Source organism: Lissotriton helveticus, chromosome 7 (genome assembly GCF_964261635.1).
Source record: "Lissotriton helveticus chromosome 7, aLisHel1.1, whole genome shotgun sequence".
NCBI classification, from domain to species: Eukaryota; Metazoa; Chordata; class Amphibia; order Caudata; family Salamandridae; genus Lissotriton; species Lissotriton helveticus.
This window is the reverse complement of record NC_136068.1, coordinates 1,892,391,577-1,892,409,045: the sequence shown is the minus strand read 5'-3', so window position 1 is coordinate 1,892,409,045 and position 17,469 is coordinate 1,892,391,577.

Here is a 17,469-nt window from a genome sequence, read left to right as displayed (position 1 = left end):
AATTATTGACATTATAAACATACTTATTCTATGCATTTAGGATTATTACTCTATTACCTATTTCAATAAAACAACATATTTCATCATAACAATTTAATGCTCACAAAATAAAGGGAAACAGAACAAACCATATTCACTTCTCGCATCCACACCAGCTACCCACAATCACCTACTCTCAGCAAACTCCTCACTCCTCCCCTAGATGACTTCTACACAAAACAATGAGGAGTCCATTCTTCAGTCTTTCATTGCTGTATCTTAGCCAGTGAACTCTAATGATGGTGGAGGGATTGGTGCCTATGCTAACCCTCCTTTCCTAAGGCAGGAAGGACAGCATCAAATTATATTGGGATAGCGTACTGTTGACTCAGTGTGCACTCTCCCACATGGAAACTGTCAAAAGTACAGAACACTATATCTCACAACCTCCTCACCTTTGCCATTGGTGAGGGAGGACATTGCCCTCGCCCCCAAGAGTTCCTAACTGTGAGGTGATTATCTTATACCCTCTCACCTTCTCCACGGATGAGGTAGACAGTTTCCCTTTACTGTCGGACACACCTAAAGTGTGGATGAACCGTGCTTTGAATCATCCTCTTGTTGCCCAAGGATGTCAGGGGAAATTGTGTCCCTCAACCTTATGCTTTACAAAAAAAGTAAAAGAGTGGGTACCAGATGACCTACATCACCATGGCCCACAGCACTGTGCAGGCATTGGAAGGAGGTTTCCAGAAGAGTGTTCTTGAGGGATGCAGGTGTGTGGTAGCCGGGCTGTAGTTAGCTGGTCCAGGTGCGCCAGTTGCTGCATGAGACATAGAGCTGGATTATTGAGGCATACTTGTGAGGGCAGGAGGATCACACCAAATGATAGTGGATTAAAATATCTGGAACAATATTGAGGTATTTGAGGATGAGGATGACACACACCCCAACATTGACATGTCCTGGCTCTTTCATTGGAAGCACCAGGCTGCTGTAGAGTGCATGGAGCAGTTCCAGAATAAGGAGGGAGAAATTAAAAAAGTGCTGGGCAGAATGTCAGAAGAAGATTGCATATTGTCAAAATAAGATCAAAGAGGTCTCACCAAGAAAGCTCTCTCAACCGTACTGACCATTGCTATTTCCTCCATCACTCAAGCATCTTCCCAGATGTTTCAAAGACTCATCCAATCCTATACCTCCTAAAGACAACTACATTAGACATCTCCCGGTATATCTTTCCACTGCCCATCAGCAGAAAGATAATCGAAAAAAGCAGTCTATATTTAACTCCAACATAACAACAGTACTAATTATCTTCCGCATGACTATCTATCAATCTGGCTTCAGATCAAGACCATGACCTTGTACATTGTACACAATTTCCTCGTGGCCAAAGAAGAGCCTTGCCTCCTGATAATGGTGGACCTCTTAGCTGTCACTGACACAGTTGACCATCCCACCTCATTCACCTCCTGGAGTGTCGAAAGGGATTTTCTGGCAGTGTTCTTCACTGGGTCTCCACCCACCTTTCCAATAACATCAGTTTTTGTTTTTTTACATGCTTACGTCCAGTTCCAAATGTATGCCTTTCCCTGCGGAGTCTCTCAGTGTTTTATGGTATTCCTTTGTCATTTTTAACCTCCGCCTGGAGGCCGTTATGGCCCTAGTAATAGGCAACATGAAGTTTGAATATGATGATACAAAACTCCACTTGACCATTTCCTCTGCTCCCTGTAGCTAATACCTTGGACACTTCTGGCACCTCATCCAATCATGGATGTCAACAGCATAGTTGAAGCTCGACCCAACCAAGACAGAATCCCTGTTATTTGCAAAGAACAACAAGCAAGAAATTGTACAAACTTGGAATAATGATATAACTTCAATGACTTTGAACCCAGACATTCACGGCAATGGCATGGCAAATAAATTCACTTCCAAGAAAAACATTACCAAAAAACAAGAAATACAACCTTGTACTAGTTCAATCTTCTAATAAAAAGTGAAATTGTTTCTTTTCAAAAAGCAACATCAAAACTGCTGTTCAAGCCTTATACTCTCAGATCTGGACGGTGGTAACACCCTCCTTGATGGAATCCAAGACTCCATACTGGCTCTCCTTAAGGCCATACTATATGTTCAAACCTGTTTCATCCAGGGCCTGAAGAAATATGATCACATCACATCACCCCCATCCCAATTAAATTCCATTGACTCTCCATGAGGGCACACATCCTTTTCAATAAAAAACTGCATAATTTACAAGCAAAAGCCATGTGGTGGCACTTAGAATAGGGATGGCACTCTCCAATGGCCTTCAGATGAGGGTTTGAAAGGGAAAAAAACAAGGTAGTGTCGTTAGAGCTTTCTGGTTCATGGGGTCCATTTTGCAATGGTAAGTGAAGTGAAGCAGCACTTGATAAAAATGTATTTCTTCCAGTTTTTCTTTTTTAGCATCCTTGTCTAAGCTCATTTTACGTGATGAGTACTGGCCCAGGATGAAAGTTTGCTGACTGTTTGTCAGGAAATCCTGAAGCCACTTAAGTGCCAGACTCTGTACACTGATTGCTGCTGCCTTTCCAGGAGTCTTAGATGAGAGATTGTGTCAATGGCTGTGGAGAGATCTAATAGTATATGTATCACAGGCATTCCTTCATCCACCCCAGTCTCAATCAATCGGCCTCGGCAAGGAGCGCCGTCTCTGTGCTGTACCCTGGCAAAAGACAGATTGAGAGGGATCAAGGATATGGTTCAGTTCAAGATAGGATCCCAGCTGTGTGTTTATTAGGCCTTTGAGCTGTTTGCCCAGAAGAGGTGTAGGAAAGTGGAATCTGACTGCATGGTTACTCCAACTTTTTGCCTCGTGTTTTGTGAGTTTTTGACTTAGTTTGACTGGGATCCTGTTAATCAGGACCCCAGTCTACCTGCTTTCTCCCTGGTCACTGGCAAGTGACCCAGACTCTGACCCTTCTGCTTTTCAGGTTCTTCTCAGCTCCGATCCAGGCTTGGATCACACCGGACACTTTTCCTCTTCACTGCAGCAGCACTTTGCAGCATCTCGCCATTGAAAACAACGAAGATTCCCAACACCATTTGACCTCTATGCATCCGGCTTCTCTGGGTTAGGTAACACAAGTACTCCAGTGCTCACATGGGTGCTGGCCTTGGAACCTTCTAAGTCTGAAAGGGTTTGCTCAAAGTCCTCTCCTAAGTGTCCTTAATCTTTGAAATTCCAACCCCGACTTTCCCATAGGATTGTACGGAGCTCCCCCTGTGTACTCACACTGCGCGCGTCCCCCGTGGGTCTCCTGTGTCACTACCTTGGGTGGTTTCTTGGGGTCTCAGCGATTCTACGTGCTCTAGGCACTGTGTCTAGTCAAGTTGTGGCTGTTATACCACTTTCGTAATATATGGTTTGGTCTCCCCCTGGGGCCCACTGTGTATTATGCTATTTACTGTTGCTCTAGTACTGTAATATTGTGTGCCTTGTTCGCTAATCTCATAAAGAGGTTAGTAGAGAGTGTTTAGTAATAAATACATATATTTTGTATATATACCTTGTGTGGTTCTCCTTTCATTTGGTCATTCAGAAGGTTATAGACTGGTAAAAAAAATTGCTTTACATTCCTTAGAGACTTAGCCTGAAGGCTGCTCTCCATAGCTACCACTAGGATAGCTTTCAATAATGGTTGTCTGTAACCTAATCATGAATAGGGTTGATTGGACTGGAAGAAGGTTCCCACTATAACTAGTGGACAGCATATACCAGGCCAACTTCTCACAAGAAGTAACAAGGATATTAGGTGATAGTTGGCAAGAGATTGTTGGTCCAGTGTTGCTTTTTTTTAAATGGGCCGCAAGCATGCTGCCTTCCAGTCTGTCGGAATAATGCCTGTTTTTATTGAGCAATTAAAGATCTCGGATTATTGGGGCTCAGCAGGTAGCTAGAAGGGTATTATTTTAGGTGGACAAAGGTTCCAGGGGACACAGACTTGGCTGCAGCCAAGGAGCTGTGTATTTCCTCCAGGGTGAAAGGCTGAAAACTGTCTAGTGTATGGAGGGTTACTTTTGCCTGCTCTTCTTTATAGATGATGGTCCCTCGGTCCTGCAAGGGAGCAGCAGGGACTTTTGAGTAGATGTGACAAATTTTCTCCTGGAAGAAATTAGCCAGAGAGTCAAAGAGATACTGGGAGTTGCGGCTTGTTTCTTTTTCGTTAATGATAAAGTTCCGCCTAGCAGATTTTATATTCTGATTATACTGAGACAACACTTGTTTGTACTGATCCTTGCCTTGAAGCTCTTTATTTCTATGCCAGAGTCTCACTAACATCTTGCATGTAGTTTGTTCTTGTTTTAGTTCTGGCGTGAACCACGGGCTGATTGTCGGTGATGTGTGGTACCGTGGTTTTTAAAGGGAGTGGTTGCGTCTAGCGCCACCGTAGGGGCAGAGTTGAAAGAATTCAGAAATTCAGAGACCTCAGGGTTAAGGCTTCAAGAGTAAGTGTGTGCCAAGGTCGATGGGCATCGCTTTGAGGTCTGTTGTTTGTATTAGTGCCAAGGGAGTGAGGGGGCTGAAACTCAAAAGCGATTAGAAAGTGATCATTCCATGTAAGGGGGAGAGGTGTCCTCCAGTCCAGCTGTTCTATGATTAGGTCCAGTGTGTGACCAGCTGTATGCATTGCGTAATTGACTCTCTGGGAGAGTCCTAATGTTTCTAGGTCTGTTAAAAGTTTCCTAACTTCCGGGTTGGTACGTTCTTCCCCATGGAACTTAACATCACCTAGACGGAGAAATTTGTTGGAAGCTAGAACATGCATGGCTATCAATAGCTGACTGAAATTGGTCTTTGGCCCCAGGGGCAGTAAATCAGTGCTCCATTCCAGCTATCCGTTGCGGATATTCTTATCTTAAAAATACCTAACTCTATGGAGTCAGTACATGTAGTTGAGACCAATGTCACATTAATAGTGTTTATAAAAGCTATTCTAATGCCTCCACCCGTTTTTTGCTCTCTATTTTGATGGATTAGTTTGTAATTATCAGGCATACCTAGCGCGATAGTTGGATGGTTGTAGGGGTTTAGTCTTTTAGAAAGCATATATCAGGAGTCTGGAAAGAAATCACCTCCCATATCTCGGTTGAGTGCTTGGCCAGTGACCTAACATTACAGAGAAGACTGTTTAGGCCATATTTGGTTGAAAAAGGTCTGGGTACTTTCCCTGGTGATATTCCAGTCTCCTGGTCATATTGGAACTGGCAATTATAACAGGCCACCGGGCCTTCTAGGGTATGCGGATAATGGTTGGAGCAGGGAAGCTGTAATGGTGTGCTAGCCTTGTACTGTGCACTCAGCAGGTGTAAGGAATCTGCTGAATAGTGAAGGTGTTGGGTGGTCTGGTTATTTACCTCAGTAGGCCCAGGGTTCATGGCTCCTGGCGACTACCAAGTGCAGACGAGCACAGACAGGCTTGCCTTTGGAGCGCCTTCGGCACGCCAGCACATTGTGATAGGGGTATTGCTGTATTATTCAGTACATATAGAAACCACTAGATTACGAATATTTATTTCCAGGCTATTTGGCCACTCAGGAAGTGATAGAAAAGAACAGAATACATTTCCCCAGCCCTTATAGCCCGTGCCTGCAGTGCTTGTCACATACCTTCCTTGTGACCCAATGGCAGGGGCAGATCATTTACTCTCTCCCAGCTTTGCTTAACTGCTGTGAGGGTGGGATTGGTGCATCAAACGTAACAAATACTTCAAATTGCCCTATATAATTCTTGCAGGGAATAGATCCTCAGTCACTACTAACCCACTAGTTTCTTCAAAACATTTATTTATTGCATAAACTGAAGTTCATCTCAAAACATTTACATTATTGACATAATAAACATACTTATTCTATGCATTTAAGATTATTACTCTATTACCTATTTCAATAAAACACCATATATCATCATAACAATTTAATGCTCACAAAATAAAAGGAAACAGAACAAACCATATTCACTTCTCGCATCCACACCAGGTACCCACAATCACATACTCTCAGCAAACTCCTCACTCCTCCCCTGGACGTCTTCCAAACAAAACAACAAGGAGTCCATTCTTCAGTCTTTCATGGCAGTATCTTAGCCAGTGAACTCTGATGATGGCGGAGGGATTGGTGCCTATGCCATCCCTCCTTTTCTGAGACAGGAAGGACAGCCTACAATTATATTGGGATGGCGTACTGCTGACTCACTGTGCACTCTCTCACATGGAAACTGTCAAAAGTACAGAGCACTATACTTCACAACCTCCCCACCTTTGCCGTGGGTGAGGGAGGAAATAGCCCTCTCCCCCCAGAGTTCCTAAGTGTGAGGTGATTATGTTGTACCCCTACACCTTGTCCACAGAGTAGGTAGACAATTTGCCCTTACCGTCGGACACACCTAAAGTGTGGATGAACCGTGCTATGAATAATCCTTTTGTTGCCCAAGGATGTCTTCAGTAATTGTGTCTCTCAACCTTATGCTTTACAAACAAATAAATGGGTGGGTACCAGATGACCTGCATCACCATGGCCCACAGCACTGTGCAGGCATTGGAAGGCGGTTTCCAGAAGAGGGTTCTTGAGGGATGCAGGTGTGTGGCAGTAGCACTGTAGTAAACTGGTCCAGGTGTATAAGTTGCTGCATTAGACAGTGACCTTGAGCATTGAAGCATACTTGTGAGGGCAGGAGGATCACACCAAAGGATACTGGATTAAAATATCTGGAACAGGATTGCAGTACCTTATGATGAGGATGACACACACCCCAACATTGACATGTCCAGGCTCTTTCATTGGAAGCACCAGGCCGTTGTAGAGAGCATGGAGAAGTTCCAGAATAAGGAGGGAGAAAAATAAAAGTGCTGGACAGAATGACAGAAAAAGATTGCAGATTGTCAAAAGACGATCAAAGTGGTCCCACCAGGGAAGCTCTCCCAAACCTACTCACTATTGCAATTGCCTCCATCACTCAAAGAATCTTCCCAGATGTTCTAAAGACACGTCCAAACTTCAAACTCCTAACGACACCTACAATAGACACTGAAGAATTGCTATCTTCCGGTAATGATTCAACTGCCCTTCAGCAGAAAGATCACCCAAAAAGCAGTGTATATTTAACTCCAACATATGAACAGTACTAATTATCTTCTGCATGAATATCTATCAATCTGGCTTCAGAGCATCAAGACCATGACCTTGTACATTGTACACAATCTCCTCCTGGCCACAGAAGAGCCTTGCCTCCTGATATTGGTGGACCTCTTAGCTGTCACTGACACAGTTGACCGTATCCACTTCATTCACCTTCTGGAGTGTGGAATGGGATTTTCTGGCAGTGTTCTTCACTGGCTCTCCACCCACCTTTCCAATGACATCTTTTTTTTTTTTACATGATTATGTCCAGTTCCTAACTTATGCCTTTCCCTGCGGAGTCTCTCAGGGGCATATTATCAAGGAGGTTTATCTCCACTTTTTTGGCTTGAAAAGCCAAGAAAGCGGAGATAAAATTATCTCCCTATTACCTAGCTGTCGCTAACACCAGTTAGCGACAGCTAGTAGGAGATAGCGACCATCTTGGGCCCCACTTTGCATGTCAGTGATATTTATCACTAATGATATGCAAAGTGGGCGTGCCAAGATGTTAGAGACTGGAAACAGTCGCTAACATCGCTATCTCCTATTACCAACTTTTGGAGATATTCGCGCTAAGCGCGAATATCTCCAAAAGCTAACACCTGCCCTGAGAAGTTCTTAGCCATGTTATCCAATGGGAGGTGGATAACATGGCTAAGAGCATTAGCTCGGTAATGCATGAATATCGCTGACTTTTCAGCGATATTCATGCATTGCGGCCGTTTTTTATCGCATTTGCGATAAACCTTGGTAATACCAAGGTTTATCCGCGATAAAAATCCCCGCAGCTCAGCGGTAAAATTTTGTCTCTAACCAAGCAATAGCGATAATTATCGCTATTGCTTGGTAATATGCCCCTCAGTGTTTTATGTAATACCTTTGCCATTTTTAACCTCTACACGGAGGCCGTTGTGGCTCTAGTAACAGACAACATGAAGTTTGAATATGATGATTCAAAACTCCACTTGAACGTTTCCTCTGCTCCCTGCAGCCAATGCCTTGGACACTTCTGGCACCTCATCCAATCATGGATGTCAACAGCATAGCTGAAGCTCAACCCAACCAAGACAGAATTTACAGAGAACAACAAGCAAGAAGTTGTACAAACTTAGATTAATAACATAACCTCAATGACTTTGAACCCAGACATTCACCAAAGGGCATGACAAATCAATTCACCCCCAAGGAAAACATTACCAAAAAACAAGAAAGACAGCCTTGTACTAGTTCTTTCTTCTAATAAAACGTGAAATAGTTTATTTCAAAAAGCAACATCAAAACTGCTGTTCAAGCCTTGTGCTCTCAGATCTGGATGATGGTAACACCCTCCTTGATGGCATCCCAGAGTCCATACTGGCTCTCCTAAGGGCATACTACATGTTGCAACCTGTTTCATCCAGGGCCTGAAGAAATATGATCACATGATGATGAAATGAAATGAAATGATTACGCACTTGTATAGCGCACGACTACCCGTCGGCATCTCGGCGCTTTGTATGAATACCGCTGAGGAACCCTTCCTGGCCTTTCCCTGTGAGGAGCCCACTCCTGGGCAACCCCAAGGTGAAGTCAGGCATCCTCAGCGTTGTTGGGGCCATTGTAGAGATTAAGCAAGCTATTGCCCAGAGGTGCAGAGTGGGACTCATGATTAGAATAGGCACCGAAGTGAGAAATCAGGTCCAAGGAAATTGAACCCGAGACCCGCCGAGGCGGGAATTAAACCCTGGTCCCGGCCAGACTACTGCATCAGGGTCTGCCGCTCTAACCATTGAGCCACACTTCTCTACTCACATCACATCACATCACTCCCATCCCAATTAAATTCAATTGACTCTCCATGAGGGCACATATCCTTTTCAATAAAAAAAACTGCATTATTTACAAGCAATCGCCATATGGTGACACTTAGATTAGGGATGGCACTCTCCAATAGCCTTCAAATGGGGGTTTGAAAGGAAAAACAAAAAGGTAGCCTCGCTAGAGTATTCTCAATGCAATGTCAAGTGAAGTGAAGCAGCACTTGATAAAAAATTATTTCTTCCAAGTATTTCTTTTTTGACGACCAAGATACATATGATATGGTTTTTATAAGCTGTTCAGTGTAGCACAGACATTTCCATTTACAAACTTATCACACCTACACCCCTGGCTTTCTTGCAGACAAGTTCACAATCTCGAGTGGTTCTTGACACATCTGTAATCAGGAAACCATCAGACTGGATATAAGAGGAAAAAAGATTGGTACAAGGTTTTCCAACAACACTCATGTATCCATCTGGACAACATCACAACACTACATCAATTTAGAAAAATGTTTATGATTCACCTCTTTCAAGAACACTACATCACAATGCAATCAATGCCCACAAACCAACCACCTGTTCTGGTAGGCATACTTTCTATTATTATTATTATGCATTCTTATATAGCACTCGATTACCCGTAGGCATCTCGGCGCTTGCCTTGGGAACCCGTCCTGGCTTTTCCCTGTGAGATACCGGTACTGGGCATCCCCAAGGTGAAAGCCAGCCATCCCGCCGCGGGGGGGGGGGACGTAGTGGAGATTAAGCAGGCTGATGCTCAGAGCTGCAGAGTGTGAACCCGTGATTCGAGTAGGCACCGAAACGAGAATTATCAAGTCCGTGGATATTTTGGGCTCAAGACCCTGCCACGTCGGGAATTGAACCCTGGTCCCGGGTCTGACCTCTGCTTCAGGGTCTACCTCCTCTAACCAGTGAGCCACACTTCTCCACAGACTTCTCCACTGTCACTTCTATAAAAAGGTATAGGATTTTCATCACTATGGGTTCGATTTACGACCCTTTTTAGCAATGGCAAACAAGACATTGTCCCGTTTGTGACCGCTGAAAAAGGTTTATGGTATTAACAAACTCTATTTTGTAAATTTGTAACCTATTACCACCTCACAAAATAGGGTTTGCAAGTCTCTATTACGAAGGGCGTGCAAAGGGTGTCCCTTCCTAATAGCAAGTCGCACTGGTATGTACGATTGTTTTATGACTGCAAATGAGGTCGCAAAACAATCACAGTTACAACCTACTCCAAGTAGGTTGTAAGCCAGTTGCAAAGTGTAAGGTGTCCCCAGCAGACCCCTTCTCCTTTATGTTGGGCAATGAAAATATTTTTTAAGAGGAGGCAGGTCTTTCGCAACCCCATTGCAAATCGCTAAGTGTCATTGATACAAGATGCATTATTTTTAGTCTACAGTTTTTAGTAGAATGGGATTTCTGCCAAATTCCATGGGTGATAGCATGAGAACGCCCATGTGTCACCCTTGAAATGTGCATAGCAACACTGGTGCTACCTTGCTTTCTTTAGAGAGTTTTGAGTTGGAAAATCAAATTGAAAGTCAACAGTTCGCACCAGTTGTGTATTCTTAGTGATGGATACCCGGCACAAAGTGTTAGCAAATCCACCCCTTAGCCTTAGAGTGTAGTGGGAGACCAAGGCAGCAGGGTAGAAGAGAGGAAGAGGAAATTAATGCGGGCTGTTGCCTATGTTTGGCATTTCCTATGACCCAAGCAGATGGTTGGACTTCACCATGAACCCATATACACGGAACAGCTTCAAAACAGTTTCAACTACAAAGGTAAAATAAAAAAGTATGCTTAAAGTGCAAAATGCAAATAGTTGAAAAAGGCTACTTTGTAATAAAAATATTGAAACAGTGGTGCTGGAACAAAGTTCAGAGTGGGGGTGCTGCCAGTGTAGCAAATGAGGCCAACACATTCAGCAGAAGAGTGGTACGCGTGCAGCTGGGGGTGCACTTTGGAGCACACTGTCACAAATATAGTGCTCAAGCATGGTGTGTTGCCACTGTTGCAAGTCTACTACTGAAGCATGGTGTGATGGCCACTGTTGCAAGTATACTGCTAAAGCATGGTGTGGTGGCCACTGTCACAAATATAGTGCTACAGCATGGTGTGGTGGCCACTGTCACAAATATAGTGCTACAGCATGGTGTGGTGGCCACTGTCACAAATATGGTGCTAAAGCATGGCGTAGTGGCACACTGTCATAAATATAGCTAAAGCATGGTGTGGTGGCACTGTCACAAATATAGTGTTAAAGCATGTTGTGGTGGCACACTGTCACAAATATAGTACTAAAGAATGATCTGGTGGCACACTGTCACAAAATAGTGCTAAAGCATGGTGTGGTGGCACACTGTCACAAATATAGTACTAAAGCATGATCTGGTGGCACACTGTCACAAAATAGTGCTAAAGCATGTTGTGGTGGCACACTGTCACAAATATAGTACTAAAGCATGATCTGGTGGCACACTGTCACAAAATAGTGCTAAAGCATGGTGTGGTGGCACACTGTCACAAATATAGCTAAAGCATGGTGTGGTGGCACACTGTCACAAATATAGTGCTAAAGCATGGTGTGGTGGCACACTGTCACAAAATAGTGCTAAAGCATGGTGTGGTGGCACACTGTCACAAATATAGCTAAAGCATGGTGTGGTGGCACACTGTCACAAATATAGTGCTAAAGCATGGTGTGGTGGCACACTGTCACAAATATAGTGCTAAAGCATGGTGTGGTGGCATCCTGTCACAAATATAGTGCTAAAGCATGGTGGGGTGGCACATTGTCACAAATATAGTGCTAAAGCATGGTGGGGTGGCACATTGTCACACATATAGTGCTAAAGCATGGTGGGGTGGCACATTGTCACAAATATAGTGCTAAAGCATGGTGGGGTGGCACACTGTCACAAATATAGTGCTAAAGCATGGTGTGGTGGTACACTGTCACAAATATAGTGCTAAAGCATGGTGGGGTGGCACACTGTCACAAATATAGTGCTAAAGCATGGTGGGGTGGCACATTGTCACAAATATAGTGCTAAAGCATGGTGGGGTGGCACATTGTCACAAATATAGTGCTAAAGCATGGTGTGGTGGCACACTGTCACAAATATAGTGCTAAAGCATGGTGTGGTGGCACACTGTCACAAATATAGTGCTAAAGCATGGTGGGGTGGCACATTGTCACAAATATAGTGCTAAAGCATGGTGGGGTGGCACATTGTCACAAATATAGTGCTAAAGCATGGTGGGGTGGCACATTGTCACAAATATAGTGCTAAAGCATGGTGGGGTGGCACATTGTCACAAATATAGTGCTAAAGCATGGTGTGGTGGCACACTGTCACAAATATAGTGCTAAAGCATGGTGGGGTGGCACATTGTCACAAATATAGTGCTAAAGCATGGTGGGGTGGCACATTGTCACAAACATAGTGCTAAAGCATGGTGGGGTGGCACATTGTCACAAATATAGTGCTAAAGCATGGTGGGGTGGCACATTGTCACAAACATAGTGCTAAAGCATGGTGGGGTGGCACATTGTCACAAACATAGTGCTAAAGCATGGTGTGGTTGCACACTTCACAAATATAGTGCTAAAGCATAGTGTGGCGGCACACTGTCACAAATATAGTGCTAAAGCATGGTGTGGTTGCACACTGTCATAAATACAGTGCTAAAGCATGGTGTGATTGCAAAAACACACAGTGCCCACACCACAATTACTCATTCAATATTCAAGAAGGGTAAGAAACCAGTTTATTGTAACCACCCTTAGACAGCATTACTCAGTGTCTAACATTTTATGCTTTTTTTCAAATTTTCAAAAATTCATAACAGAATAAAGGTCTATATCTTAAACCATGCCTTAAAAAATTTAATTTTACTCAAGTCAAACCCGCACTTTACTATCTTCAATTGCTGAATTGTGATTGCACTTTATTTGTCTGTAACTTTTTAAAATCAGCCATTACGTTTAGGAAAAGTATGGATGGATAATTATGCTGCTAATGCTCTAGGTACTTTTAATCTTTATAACGAATCTATTTATGTTTTTAATGTACTTTTAATAATGTTGATGCTCATGTTGCCCGCTGCTTTCTCTTTTTTACCTTTTACTGTGTATTGGACTTCTTACTTGTCAAAATGAATTATCCGGACCGTTTTTAATTGTTTGTCGATGATATGTACTTTTATGATTGTAATCTTTACAATCGAATAAAGTTATTTGAACTTGAACTTGAACTACTATAGTGCACACAAAACATAATGTCTAGAAATTGGCTTTCACAAATAATTATTATTTGCACATTAATAGGTAAAGTGTCCTGATTTTCTTTGATGCTATTAAAACATTTGTTTTCATAACACTTCAGAATACCTGCTATTTTTGGAAATAATCTGACACTTCATTTACAAAAATGTACATTTTTTTGTATGTTAAAAAATTAAATCCTAAAGCCTACAATTGTACACTCTCTGTGCCCCAAGAAGATTGTCACACAGTTCAGTTTAGAAAAGCCTCTCAATTTGTAACCAGAGGAAGAAAAGTAAATGTCAATTTCCATGTTAAATGACTAAAGAGCAATATGTCAGGAGACATTACCTGGCATTTGGCCTCTAAATGAGACAAGGTAAAACCGCATCTTCATTGCCCATTTCCCTTCTGAGCCTCAGCACCTCTACTTCTAGCGCCTGGGTAGTGGAACAAAGGGAATCTTTTTCCTGCTCACTGTGACATATTGTGCACGTCTCCACTTTTTAAAGTGCCTTCTATAAATCAATGTTCACCCATGCAGCATGCGAACCTCCTCGTGAGCTTTGACTCATTGCAATTTACTGTTTGCACAGATATCTGTCTCAAACAAAGTTTTGGAATTAAATAAACTCTTGAACTTTCATGAAAAGGCAGTCAATGTGTAGAAGCAAGACAGTACAGGTGCAGAGACATGCGAAGAAAACCCGGTCCCATTCACAAGGGGCAGGGACTCTTCCATACCAGCACTTTTAACTTGTGGATAAAAAGTCACACACTGGGGTCACCTTGAAGCGAGATCTGTAATTATCCCACGGAAACTAATCTGTTGGAGGCTGAGCACACCCACTCACTACCTACATTTATCTTAAGTGGAAATCTATCTTGAAAAATCTGCCATGAAGCCAGGCCTCGAGGCACAGCTTTAGAGCACATGCATTAGAGTTTTACCCTACCATGAGATTCAGAAAAGGATAATATGTACACGGTCAAGCATCCGTGACACAGGCGCTCACCTCAGCGGCAGACAGGGCAGCTCTGGCACCCACCCCAGGGTACAATCTCCAGCCTGGAGAGAGGGATACATTTAAATGGCATTTAAATGGCTGTCTGGGGTGGGAAGAAGGGTGCTTGGGTAGGATGCCCACTGCTCATGGAGTGACTCAGAAGCTCCTTTCAGCAGCAGACAGGGCAGCTCTGGCACACAAGTGTACACTCTCAATCCTGGAGAGATGGCCATATTTAAAGGGCTTTCTGGGGCGGGAAGGAGATGGTTGGGCAGGATGCCCACTGCTCATTGAGAGTGACACTCTCTGAGAGACACATGGGACTGCCTCAGTAAGGGAACTGGTCCTCATCTGCTTTTCGTTTAATTTATTTGTGCAAAAAACTTACAATAGAATCACTCAACTAATTTATCTTAGAACACAAACAACTATATCAGGTTCAGGTATTAAGCATCAATTTAAAGATTTTTTTCAGGCAGATATGCTTAATATCGAATATGTAAACACTCTTTTTTTCTGATATGATGTACATATTGTTTGGCTATTTATGAGTCCTCTTTTCCTGCTGTAACTTTCAGAACACGTCTCCTACAAGCAGTGCCATATATCACATTATCTATCTATCTATCTATCTATCTATCTATCTATCTATCTATCTATCTATCTATCTATCTATCTATCTATCTATCTATCTATCTATCTATCTATCTATCTATCTATCTATCTATCTATCTATCTATCTATCTATCTATCTATCTATCTATCTATCTATCTATCTATCTATCTATCTATCTATCTATCTACCTATCTATCTATCTATCTATCTATCTATCTATCTACCTACCTATCTATCTATCTATCTATCTATCTATCTATCTATCTATCTATCTATCTATCTATCTATCTATCTATCTATCTATCTATCTATCTATCTATCTATCTATCTATCTGTCTATCTATCTATCTATCTATCTATCTATCTATCTATCTATCTATCTATCTATCTGTCTGTCTGTCTATCTATCTATCTATCTATCTTAAAATAAATACAATTACTAGCTGGCACGTGTGGGTAATAAAGTTCATGCTTCTGAAAGCATGCCTTCTATTTTTGACACATTGTGTGGAATTACCATATTGAAGTATATGATGCTAGGTGATATCATTTTATCATCTGTCATAAAATGAGCACGCTGCCTGTTTTACGACTGAATTCTTGTTTGCTGGCACAGTTTACATTACCAAAGCAATTTAGTCACTTGATCTTACACGCCAGGAAAGCTGCTCCCTGGCCGGGAACAGCAGCTCCAGGTGCGAGGCTTTGGGAAGTATGTGAACACAAGTGTGCGGGTATTCACAAGTAATTCACAAGCTTTTGCAAAGCAAACTTCCATCCTTAACATGTTAGAACATAATGATTCCTGTTAAGATCTGGAGCCATTCGATATGCGTGGAGAAAGTTCTTAATGTAGGAGAGCCATGTGATGTGTTTTACTCCACTACATTGCAGACAGTCCTCTACTGCAGCTCTGTTCAATGGTGTGGCAGGATTAGTCCAGAGGTTATGCCACAATAGAATTGGTGCCATTCTGATGATGTCCGAGATATGTTGTATAGCAAGCTCTGCGTGGAGTACGTATATGGCTGTACTAGGGGGCATTGCCAAAACATACCTTAAGAATTTATTCTCTATTCGTTGAATAACTTGAATAGCTTCCGCGGTCTGTGTCCCCCATAGCCCTGCACCATAGGTGCTAATGGAGACACATTTAGATTTGTAGATTTGAAGAAGCTCCCTAGGTGGCCTTGATCCAATCTTCTTCGCAAAGTTTAATAGCGCTCCTGTTGCTTTTGTAAACGCCAACGCTCTTGCTTTCACTGCAGGTTTCCAGTTACATTGTCTGTCCATATGTACCCCCAAATAACAGAAAATATCTGCTAAATCAATACATTTGTTGTCCAAAGTTATATTACATGGTGCTCTGGATTTCCTTGGGCCACAAGACATAGTGAAGGTCTTGGAAACATTTATGGATAGCCCCCTGCTACTCATGTATTCAGAAAATGTGTTAACAGCATTTTGCAGACCTCTCTTAGTCTGTGACAAGATAGCCGCATCGTCGGCGTAGAGGAGTAAGGGTATGGGCTTTCCTTTGATCACTGGATAGTGGTTGTAGTTTTCTGTTAACAAGGTTCCCACATCATTTATATACAGATTAAAAAGCAGGGGTGCAAGGATGCACCCATGTCTTACCCCTCTTCGGATGGGGAAAAAATTAGAGCATTCACCCTTTTTTCCAAATCTCACACAGGCACCTGCCCCAAAATAGAGTTCTTTAATAAAAGTTCTGATCCTGGTATCTAGGCCCATATCATCTAAAATTTGCCACAGGGTATCATGCCTCACACAATCAAAAGCAGAACTGAGGTCTACGTATGTTACATATAAGTTGACCTTTTTGGCATGTATATACTTTGACATTATGAGGGCAAGATTTAATCCTTGTTCAATTGTTCCCTTTCCTTTAGCAAAGCCATATTGCATGGAGGATAGTATGTCCTTTTCCTCAAGCCATTCCTGTATCCTGGTAAGAATGATCCTGCCTGCTGTTTTCATTAGGCCATCTAAAAGCGAAATGGGCCTATAGCAGGCAGGATCATTTCTATCCCCTTTTTTGTAAATAGGGACCAGGATGGCTTCTTGCCATGTCTTAATGAAGCCTACTTTGCTTGAAGAATTGAGAACGTTTGTAAGAATTGGGCCCCAGAGGTCAGGAAATTTTTTAAAAACATCTATTGGTACTTTATCAGGTCCAGGAGCTTTCGCAGCTGAACTTTCTTTTAAAGCTTTTTGAACTTCTTCTAAATTAAAAGAGATATCTATTGGGAAACTGGAACCCTCTTTTTCGTTTATAGGCTTTGTAGGAATATGATCGTCTGAAGGGATAGTGATACTATATGGTGTCTGGAAATGTTCAACCCATTCCTGTGCAGAGATTGCATTGTCCATTGAGGGGCCCGAACGCTCCTGAAAGAATGGGGCGTTCACGGCCTTCCAAAAGGCAACATTATCCCTATTTTTACACGCCTCATGTAGATTAACCCAGGCTTTTAGTTTCAATTCCTTTTTCCTAGAGATTAGTGCAAGGCGGTAATTCCGTCTAGCATGTCTAATCTCTGATCTCTTGGGTGAACTACTGTTAGATCTGGGGGTCT